Raw genomic sequence first — 12302 nt, forward strand, 5'->3', positions numbered from 1 at the left:
TCAATGGGAGAGAAGAATACAGCCTCACCGAACTCGCCGATTGTTCTTGCACAAGAACAGCCTAAAATTCAAAAGCATGCTTCGTTGCTTCTTCCTCGGACATCCGGCTAGGAGTTTCAGTAGGAACCTTTGTAGTCTTCAAGCGTTTAGGAGCCATAGCAGGGTCTTTGAGAAAATGAAAGGTGACGGCGGTGGAAGAAGAAGAAGTTTGCGCGGTGATCTTTTCAGAAAAAAGAGTTCGAAAAATGAGAAGCTGGGAAGTTTTATTTTGACAGGCCAAATTAATTGCCAGACATCGGATGTGGGAAGACAGTTGGTGTCTCGCCACCACTAATATCGCGCGTATCTTTCAAAAATTCTTGCCATCATGATGTGATGTGCCCGTAAGAAATTTTGATAGACTTGACCCTAGGCATAAACGGAAACATAGGAAACCAAAACACTTGCCTGAGTATGTGTACGACGAGATCAAGATACTAAGGGAACCAAGGAAGGCAAAGGTAGATGGGCAAGTACATGTTGTTGTGAGTACTGAAAAGAACAAGTCTTACAAAGAAGCACCTAAATTATCTATATCATTCATGCATGGTGATGAAAGCATAGGGAAGCAACAAGGAGGTACAACAGTTGTTCGTCGTAACGATGTTGAAGGGAAAGGACAGATATCTACAACCATTGACCCTTCTTGCATGTCTGTGTGGATTTATCTATCAAAGGAAGAACAAGATAGACTACATCATTTTCTTATTTGCACTGATTCCGGGTGAGTCAGAGCAGTGTGTCTAAATTATGCATAATATATCAGGATTTTAAGCCATATGTGCGTATAGTAAAGCAAATATGTAATTGTATTTGAATAAAACATTTAAAAATTGAATTTTTTTAATTTAAAGAGAGAGAGAGAGAGAGAGAGAGAGAGAGAGAGAGAGAGAGAGAGAGAGAGAGATGAAGACCGGCAGTTGAGGTTTTGGGTTCATTAGGGGTTGGAAGGCAGTGGTCATGGGGAAGGGGGCACTGGGTAGTTGCGCTGCGGTGGAGTGTGGCTGTGGTATGGGTTTGAAGGTTGGGTGTTGGAGCTTGATCGGGAGAAGAGAGAGAGAGAGAGAGAGAGAGAGAGAGAGAGAAGTTTTGTTCTTTTTTTATTTTTTTGGTTTTTTGGTTTTTAATATTTATTCATATTTAAATTAATTTAAAATTAAAAAATGTGAAAAATGTGGGACCCACAATGCCACGTAGGCAACTAATAGAGATATCTGACAGAAACCTTAACGGCAAAACTACATTGTAACAAATTTAAAAGATCGAGGTATGTGATTGTAAAAATTAAAAAATGGGGACTAACATGTATTAAGGGTGTAACCACAAGGTAATAAACTAAAATTAACACTTGATTCATTTACAGTGATTTTACAAACTGAGATAAGCAATAATCCAGCAGTGGAGACTAAATCGCACACGATGACAACGTTTTCCTGGGTATGTTTACTAAAATGAATCCCATTAAACTTAATCAAATACATTTCCCAAAAAAAAAAAATTGAATGATTTTATATGCTGGTCATTTGGTAATTTTATTTCACCTGGTTTTGGTTTTGTTACATCATCAAATTTAGGAAACCCGATTGATGTTTCTTTCATGGTTAAGTTTTACACCTACTGGTGCACATGATTCTGTGTTGGCTAATAACATAACAGATTTTATCCTAATATCAATCCAACACTCATGGAAATAATTTGCCATACATATCTATATATCAATATATTTAGATTCTGTTTGTACCCAATTTAGGTAAACGGGCCAAAAAAGAATTTTTTAAAGATAGAGCCAGGCCCACCAGCATTTGTCTTTTCTTAAGGTCATCTTTTTCCCAACTGGGCCTCTCATAATAATTGAAAAGGCCTAAGTCATGGGAGTCAAACCTTTATCTCGCGCTAAAAGTAAAGGATCGGTAAGCGTGTTTTCTAAACCCACTTGGGAGGAGATTATCACATTTAATGACGACTTGACCTCCTTCTCCTCCAGCAAGAAAACCAGTCGTACTAAAGCCCCCAAAACCAGAAAAGATCGAAATTGCAAGCCAGGTTTTCAAGTACAAAGAAGTCAAATCAAGATAGTTCCACAAAGGAAACCTACGGTTCTTGCCAGAAGTCCTCCATCATTCCCTATATGAACTGGTTAAGATCAGCAAACTAGCAGCTGATCTTGAACCACAAACCAAAAGTCTTGTCGCAGTTTCTATCATTACAAGTTCCTCCACCTCTATAAATAATAAACGTCGACTTCAGAAGAAGAGGACTCTCTCTCCAAAACCAGACGCAATGTCTCCCAAAAAACAAAAACACTTGAAAAACTCCCAAGATAACAATCTGCCTACTTTTTCTTTAGATAACCAGTTGCCAACTTATGCGCTTATCTCTCGTAGCTCTGCCATGTCCATGGTATGAATTTTCTTTTAAGACGTCTTCTTGTTTCAATTCATGTAATTGTTCGAACTGGATTGAGAAATCTCCATTATGTTTTCCTTTACTTTGTAATTCGGATTCAAGGGTAATTGAGGGATTAATTAAAGAATCTTCTATTATTTAGTTTAAAGTTCAAAGTAAACATAAGTTGCAGAAGAATCTATATAGATAAAATTCACTTAATTATCTGAAGAACGAATCATGGATCATTCTAATACATAAAATTGGATTCTCGCCCTTTTACCCCTTAAACAGCCCAAAAGGGGATAGGGGCCCAAAAGGAAAAGTAAAATAAAGGGACAAGAAGTTAAGCTGGGCCCAAAATTACACCAATGGGCTCGAATTAACTATTGATTCAGTTGAAGATGAGAAAATATTGAAGTGGGTTAATAAAACCCAGGTAGGGTTTTTTGCTAACCACGAACTTGGTCTTGCTTTGTTGCCTGTTCAGGTGCACGCTCACACTTGTCAAGGCGATATTCACGAAGGAAAGAATATTGAAGTCCTCTTAATTGAGGCATAGAAAAGAATCCATCCGGGATAGTATCCCCCTAGAGCACAATGGCTTGGTAAGAAGTCTAGAAAAGAGGCGCAAGCTCCATCAACACTAATCATTCATATCCACACCAGATCTATTGGGCTGGTTATTTACTCAATAGCGGTACGCCTACGCAACAAAAGGGGTCAGTACTAAGAAGAAGTTGGCAGATATGGCCTTGATCGGGCCCGTCCCCTTTTGGCAAACTGATTCAACTTTCAATTTTGTTCAGAAATTGAAGGAGTCCTCTATGCGAACCAAGAAACACCATCCGATCGGGGCATTGGTGTTGATCCAACAATTCCTCTTCGTTTCTCAAAGCAGAGCTGACCCTTGTGGTTAGCAAGAGGGACAAAAGGACGGAAAAAAAAAAAAACGACTATGCGAGCTATAAAACAAATTTGAGCAAATGACCAATTATATTTATACAACTAAAAACACATCATTACCCAATAAATTTCTGTAAGGGTAACTAATCTACCTATAAATTTGTTGTGGGTAATTTACCTACTTGTTATGAACAAATAATCACAGAAATAGACAAAGAAGAAAGAAGTGACTATGAACAGAAATAAACTATCAAATAATAGAGCACCGAGTACCCAAAGGCTACTAAGAAACAAAAACAAAACCCATTAAACAAGAATGTAGTGGACTATGAACAAAAAATACATCATAAAAAATAGTATGACAGAGGCAACAAGAAGTCACGTGAAGGAAAATCAGGGCTTTTTCAGAAAAATAAATTTTATGACAGGGGATCCAACAAATGACTACCCCTATGCACAAGATCATTAGGCCACCTCCACTGCAGCCCATTTTGCTAGGGCAAGAGGCCTCTTTTCTGGGGTTTGAACCTCTAGCTCACGTGAAGCAGCCCGGGCAAGTCCTGGGTCCCACCAACCCTGGCAAGCCCAGGGGCAGATTTTGCTTGGGCTTAAACCCGAAGGTGCTGACGTTAGTGAGCACAATTTGAAATTTTTTTTACTGTTGGCGGGCGCGTGAGTTTCATGCGCCAAAGGTAAAAAAATTTGACTTCCACTCGATGACGTCAACTCGACGTCATCCCTAACAGAACCCAACGGAAAAACACCACATGGCACAACCCGGAAGCTCCGATAGTTTTTTTTCTAGCCGACAGCCCTCGCTTTTTTGGCTAAAAGAATTTTGAAAATACCCAAACAATTTTATTCACTTTCCACACCAAATCTTCATAATTGTCCAGTAGATGGAAAATTCTAAATAGAGAGTTAGGGAAATGGAGAAATGCCTTGACAAAAGCAAGGGAGAACATTCGAAGCGGTCAAAATCTATCCGATGAGGTAAAATATTTATAATTGCCATTTTAATCAATTTAATGTAACTTTTTTTTATTGCATATTCTATTTCTTTTTCTTGCATTTTTTTTTTTTTTTTTGCATTTCCAAGTTGTCTATATTTTCTTGCGCAATCAATTTTTTTCTTGCATTTCAAAATTGTTTATATTTTCTTGCACTTCCAATTATGTATTTTTAATAGATCATACAAGCACAAGCTTGGTTCGGTGCCATAGGGCAAGACAAAAAACGTTTCTTGCATCATGAATGTTGGGAAGTTGTGAAGGATTGTTCGAGATTCAAAATTATTCCCACAGGTCCGCTGGTTGTGTTGAATGAGACTCCGCTCCATGATTCGCCAACAACCGATTTGCCATTGGACTCCCCAATGAAAACGGAGTCACTACTCCCACGTGCGCTAAGAACTATTGGGAGAAAGGCGGCAAAGGCCAAGAAAGGGAGCACTTCAAACAATGAATGTGCACAATTTTTGGAGCAAATAGCTAAGAACACCGCACTAAGAATTGAGAGAGACTTTTTTTTAGGGTAAAAGACTTCATTAAAATCATCATGACAAAATATTTCGGCATAGGTAAGAGTGGCCTCGTTAAAACCTCCCTAAAGAAAACCCAAGGGGACAAAGCTTTAGGAGAGGAAAAAAAGTACCATATCTGCCAACTTACACTTGAAAAACTTAACCAATGACAGTAGACTCAGGCCTATCATCAGAGACAGCATCCATAAGCGACAACAAACCCACATCTATCCAGCACGACAGACTTTGATCACGGAGACTGAAATGAGCAATTCGATGGGCAACCTTATTCGCTTGGCGAGGGATATGTCTAATAGGAGAAGACGCAGAGCTGGCAAGAAGGCAACGTACCGCTTCCACCAAACCTCCCTCAGCAGCAAGGCAATCCTCCTCACTGTTAACCATAGAAACTACCAGTAGGGAATCGGTCTCAATCTCTAGAGGCATCAGAGACGCATCTAACGCAAAAGAGATTCCGATCTTAAGAGCATATAGCTCTGTGGCAAGCACAGAGATCCTGCTTGGAGCACACATAGCCAGAGCCCCAATCAAATTTCCTTGAGAGTCACTGACGATTGCACCAGCTCCCCTAGCTCCTGTCTCCATGTCAGTAGCCCCATCCACGTTCAACTATAAACACCTATCCGTAGGAGGCTTCCACTTAACATCACGAACCGGGGAGGATAAACTCTTATGATTGACAACAGAAGACCGTTAAACTCATCATCATAGTCCTTCGCACATTGAACCAAAATTCCAGGGGGGGTGGGTTGAGAGCCAAACAGCACCCCATTTCTTTCATTCCACAACACCCACACAGTGAATACAAAAAGGGGCTGCTTATCAGAAGGAATAAGAGTTCATGCTGCATCCACCCAGGTTCCAGCGTCAGATATATTAAGGAGACAAAAATCACTGGGAAAATCAAAAGCCTCCCACACCTGCAAGAAAATGACACAGCCCACCACCGCATACAACGTGGTTTCTCTCTCAGCAAGACAGGGACAACAGACATCCTCTTGTGTAATACGACGTGGAAACAGCACCTCCTTGGAAGGGAGGATATTTTGTGCCAAAAGCAATAACAGATGAAGGATTTTCTGTGGCACTTTCAGTTTCTATAAATGCTTCCAAATCTTCAAAGAAGGAGAGGAGGGACCAGCGACACTCCCAGCTGACAGCTCCTCTAGCCGCTTATACTCCAGGGCTGTCCAGTACCCACTTTTAACATAATATCTCCTATTTTTTGCAAAATTCCAGATTCTCCTATCCAGCGTATCACCCATTAGGTGAATAGAGAGGATAGCTTCAGCTTCTGGAAACGAGAAAGTATCATAGATCTTCCCAACATCCCACCGGCCACTCGCAGTGATAAGGTCACAAACTCGGGAGGTAGAGGGAAGTAGGTACCAATTGGATAGTAAAAACTCTGTCACAAGGCACCCAAGAATCACCATAGATATTAACCAAACGGCCATCGCCAATATGCCACCTAAGACCCAACCGAAGCAAATCCCGCCCTCATTGTAAAGATTGCCAAGTCAACAACGGAAGCGACCCTCTCGAAGCAGTAAGAAAATCAAAGTTTGGAAAGTAGCGAGCATTAAGCATACGTGCAATAAGCGAGTTTGGAAATTCCAACAAACGCCATCCTTGTTTACATAGAAGTGCTTGATTGAAACTTGTTAGTTTGCGGAACCCAAGCCCCCCGTCTGATTTGTGTTGGCACACGAACTTCCACGTTTTCCAATGAATTCCTGCTGAAGTAGAGCAGAGAAGGCTTCAGCCACAATAAGGAAAAGATACGGCGAAATTGGATCCCCTTGTCGAAGCCCAAAATGCCGTCCCTGAATTAACAACGAATAAGAGACAGTAGTCAAGCAACCCATAATCAATTGGATAAACCGAAGTAGGAAATCCATTGTCCGCATCATCTTCTCTAGGAAGTGTCATTCAACCCGGTCGTATGCCTTGGCCACATCTAGCTTCAGAATTAATTTCTTTTTACCTGTTTTCCCCCTTCGCTTCAGACAATGGACAGTTGCAGAAGCCGCTAGGACATTGTCCAGAATCATACGGTTTGGGATAAATTCACTCTGGAACTTAGAAATAACCTCAGGTAGCACCTTTTTTAGTCTATTGGCAAGAGTCTTAGAGATAATTTTGTACAGGACATTACATAAACTGATAGGGCGATATTCAGAAATGCGAGTGGGAGTACCAACTTTTGGAATCAAAGCCACCAGAGTATGGTTGAACTTGTTGACACCATCGCTGCCATTTAAAACCTTCAGACATACATCACTAACATCCTGACCCACAATGTCCCAATATCGTTGATAAAATAGGGCGGGCATACCATCTGGACCTGTAGCTTTCGACGGACCAATGGATTTAAGGGCTATTTCAACTTCAGCTCTAGACTACAGGAGAAGCAGATTTTGGTAAGAGCGTGAGGACCCTCGCGCCTAAACGGCATTAAATAACTCCGCATCAGCAGCCCTAGTATCCGACTTAAAAAGGCTAGTAAAAAACTCCACAAAAGCTCCCCCTATTTGATCATAGTCCCGTTGCCACCAATTACGATCATCTAGAATCCCAACAGGGGCATTTGTCTTCCTGCGACTTGTGGCTTCCTTAAGAAAAAAGGATGTGTTACGATCTCCATGGTGAAGCCAATTGATCCGCGATCTCTGTTGCCAATAGATTTCTTCCTGTTCAAGACACTTATCAAGCTCAGTTTTGACCAGGGTACAGGTATGAAAAGTCTGTGTCGACGGCTCTTCCAAATAGAGATTTACCAGCCTCACCTGTAGTTCTTTAGCTTTCTTGGGAACCTGACCAAACTTCCTGGCACTCCAATGCATCAAGTTGTTTGCACATTTAGCTAAATTATAAATGGGTGACACTGTATTCTGCCAGGTTTGACGAACAACCTCACTGCAATCAACTTCTGTAGTCCATGCCTCCTTAAACTGAAAACGCCGACGACCTCCAGAAAGTCTATCATTGGCACCCTGCGGATTGTCAGATGCAACAAGAATCGGATGGTGGTTAGAGGAGAAAGCAACTAAGGGATGGGACGTGAAGTTGCCCCAGCTTTGCAGTAATGCTAAATTTCCAAAACCTCTATCCAACCGAGCATGCACATTAGCTACATCCTTCCCTTTATTGCTCCACGTGAAAGCGTAACCTGTGAACTCAAACTGAAACAAACCACAATCTGAAATGGCATGTTTAAAGTCCTCCATCTGCGCATCACTTCTCAAGCGACTCTCACTCTTCTCATGACATTCCATGACCTCGTTTAAGTTCCCACAACACAGCCAGGGCCTAGTACCCACCCTACACAAACGCCTCAGTAGCTCCCAAGAATGGTGACGCTGGGTGTGGTCATGATGACCATAGAAGCCAGTCACTCTATTAGACTCAAAAGTGGCCAAAGTAACCCGAACATCTATATGTCCTGGAGAGGAAGAGAGCAAATCAACCTGTATCCCAGATCGTCAGAGTAGACATAACCCTCCTGAAAAACCAACATGGGGAACACAAACCACCCCACCAACACCTAACCTTGTATGTAATTTTCCCATATGTACCGAAGTCATCCACGTTTCAGTTAAGAAAATCACATCTAGCCTCTTATCCTGAAGAAAGCTCTTCAAGTCATGGAACATTCGTCAGTTGCCAAGCCCCTAAACGGTCCAACTGAACGCTAACATTGAGACTGGGAATTGAGAGAGACTTGAAAAGAGAAGAAGCGGACATGGCACGACATGAAGCATTTGCAATTCAACAGCAGCAGGCACAAGAAAAAGACATGGAGCATAGAGAGATGAAAATCATGGCCATGGATACGAGCCATATGTCACTCTTGAAGCAAAGGCCTATTGGAAGCTAAAACGAAGGGATGTGATGAGAAGAAAACTTTTCCATGACGAAGGACCTAGCAATACGGATTGGTTAAATGATCAAAACCATTAGGTTGTATTGAAAGATTTGCCATATGTATTAATTTGTTGTATTGTTTCTTTTTTATTCAATAAAAAAAGCATTAAATAATATGACTATTTATTAAAAACATTTGCACATCAAAACAAAGATTAATTAAAAACATACCTTAATTTATTGCAAACAACACACCAAACAAACCATACTTAAAAGCATAATAAATAAATAAAAAGCATAATTCCAAAAAACACCACACACAAAATAAAGCATAATTCCAAACAAAGCACTAATCTTGACTTCATCCACTGTGATTGCCTTTCATCTCCACAAGTGCTCAATCAAGTCAACTTGACCTCTCTCGTGAACATATGAAGATTGCATTTCTTGATAACGATCAATCATGGGGTTGTTGTATCGACTATCCCGAATTAACGGTTCGGGCTCCATTGGTTGTCCATTTGGCCCCATCAGCCTTTCATATATTCTTGTCAACACCGTGTTCATGGGATCGGGTTCAACCACCTCTAGAGCATCATAATCATACTTATCCTCCACAATCATGTTGTAGAGGATGATGCAAGTCATCATAATACTCCGTAGCACTTCCTCATCAAGCATCCGAGCAGCACCCCTAATAATACCCCAACGAGTTTCAAGATACCGAAACACCTTTCCACATCTTTCCTGTAACCTTCTTGAAAGGCAGCAAAGCTTTTTTCCTTCTCAGATTGGGGATTCGGAATTGTTTTCACTAATTTCGTCCACCTAGGATAAATTCCATCGGTAAGATAGTACGCACCAGAGTATACGGTATTCTTGATTTGGTACGTGAGCTGGGGGGAATGACCTCGCAATACATCGTCGAACACCGGGGATTGACCAAGGACATTGAGGTCATTCTGAGATCCTGCAACTCCGAAGAAGGCATGCCAAACCCAATAGTCGAATGAAGCTATGACCTCCAAAATTACACTTTTTTGGCCCTTTCGATTCCCATAATCTCCTTGCCAAGCAGTTGGACAATTCTTCCACAGCCAGTGCATGCAATCGATGCTTCCAATCATTCCTGGGAAACCTCAAGCCTCACCTTTTTGTAGAAGCCTTTGCAGGTCCCTAGGCGTAGGTTTGCGAAGGTACTCCCTCGTGTACAAATTTTCTACTACATCACAGAATCTCACCAAGCACTCTAGGATAGTTGATTTTCCCATCTTTGCAATCTCATTTACCTGCTCTGCAGGTGCCCCATAAGCAAGCATCTGCTAAGCAACTGTAAGTTTTTGCTCTGGGAGAAGACCCAAAACTCCAACAGCATCATACTTCTGAATGAAGTATGTGTCGTAATTACAAATATCATGCATGATTTTTTGGAAACTTAGAAACAGGATATAACGAATTTGGGATAAAGTAATCTTCCAAGAGATTCTTACCCCGAGACTTCCTACGTTTGTCCACATTCGGGGCACGATGACGGCGGTGTTGCCTTGATTGATTAAGCATACACACCTACAAGCATTTCTTCCTCTTCTTCATCGGCCTCCCAATCTTCATCAGAACGTCTGTGCCATATTTCTTCCTCTTCTTGTTGTTGCCTCTCCAACACCCTCCTCAAGTTTGACATTGAGAGTAGAATGTGTTTTGAAAAATCTGAGAAATGAAGAAATAGATAAGATATGGTGTGAGAGATATGAGTTGATGGTGTAGTTTTATAGAGGGATTCAGAAGATAGAGCGCAATTTTAGATGGTGAAAATCTTATCTGAAATCCAAGATTATAATTTTTTTTTAAATATCTGAAAATCTTATCTGACATGGGACACGCGGCTCAATTTTAGATGGTGAAAATCTGTTCTGAAATATGAGACTATAATTTTTTTTAAATATCTGAAAATCTTATCTGACATGGGACACGTGGCGCAATTTTAGAGGGTGAAAATAAATATGAGATTGTAATTTTTTTTTTAATGAATATCCGAAAATTTTATCTGGAATAAGACACGTGGCAACCGAGATTCTCATCCAAAAATCTTTTCTGAAAAATGATGGACACATTGCAACCAAAAATCTTATCCGAAAATATTATTTGAAATTTTAGGTGATAATTTTATAATAAATGGTGACACATGGCAACTGAAAATTTTATCTAAAAAGCTTATCAAAATTAATGGTTTAAAGTATTAAAAAAAAAAATAGGAAATAAAGTATAATGAATAGTAATTGCCTTAGCCCTAGCCTTTTAGGGTGGAACCAAAAAAGACAAAGCTGTCACTATTCACGTGAATAGTAGCAATCATTGCCTTACCCTTGCCTTAGCCTTTTGGGGTGGACATGCTCTTATGCAAATTAAATTCATAATCAAAACTTATGCAAAAGAGTATAGAATTGCAGGCTAATTCTGTGGGAGGAAATCAAAACAATAAACTCAAGAACCAAGAGTTAATACACCCCACATAACACGTTATTTTGTAAATAAGGGTAGTTTTGGAATCTGAAAAATATAATAAATCATATTATAAATTATGTTAGGTAACTTGCTTAGTTGGATTCTAGTTATGGTATTATTTGAAAAAATTAGGTATTTTAAATAGAAAAATAAAGAGAAGGATTGTTGGTGATTTAAAATGAATTTTATGGGTCTAAGCACAATGTACTATAATAAAATTAAAATTAATGGATGTATGGATTTTCGGGAGTTGGGTAGTTTCAAGCATGCCCTGTTATGCAAGCAAGGGTGGCGCCTGTTGGAGTTCCCCAATTCCTTGGCAGCTTGTATGCTCAAACCACGGTACTTCCTCGATACAGATTTCTTACAAGCTTCCCATGGTGATTACCCATCTTTTACGTGGCGGTGGCTGTCCATCTTGTGGGGACGTGAACTGTTACAACTTGGCCTCCATTTGCACATTGGCGACGGACCGTTGGTTCGAATTTATGGAGATTCTTGGATTCCACATGCCCGTGTGTTTATGGCCCAGTCATGGGCCATTTTAGATCCTGATGCTCGAGTGTCTGAACTACTCACCGCCAGCGGAGGTTGGGATATACCAAAGATTTATCAAGTTTTCAATTTTCAACTTGGAGCTGTGGCTATGCGAGCTCCTGGCATGGTGTATATCCATGCCACAGGATTTGTGGCTATAAGAGCTGTGGCTACACGCTGAAGAATGGGTTACTCTTTGCATTGGACGCAGGATTTGTGCCCCTGTTTGTTGAAACTGATTGTTTGAATGTTGTACGATTGATTAACGAGGAAGTCTGTTTAGCTCCGGAAGGGAGGAAATTCGCACTCTTCTGCAGCAAGTAGCTTCCACTGTCCTCTCCTATATTCCCCGCCAAGCTAATACTCTGCTCATCGTATTGCACAGTTTAGCCTCCGTGAACGAGATCTCCCATACCGGATGGAATCGGGTTTCCCATCCCGGGGCATTGTCTCATGTTGTTTTCTTTGGAAATGTTTTAACAATGCCACATTGATACATTCATTTTTCTAAATAAAAAATAGA

The sequence above is a fragment of the Prunus dulcis genome, chromosome 3, assembly GCF_902201215.1.
Source record: "Prunus dulcis chromosome 3, ALMONDv2, whole genome shotgun sequence".
Lineage (NCBI taxonomy): Eukaryota > Viridiplantae > Streptophyta > Magnoliopsida > Rosales > Rosaceae > Prunus > Prunus dulcis.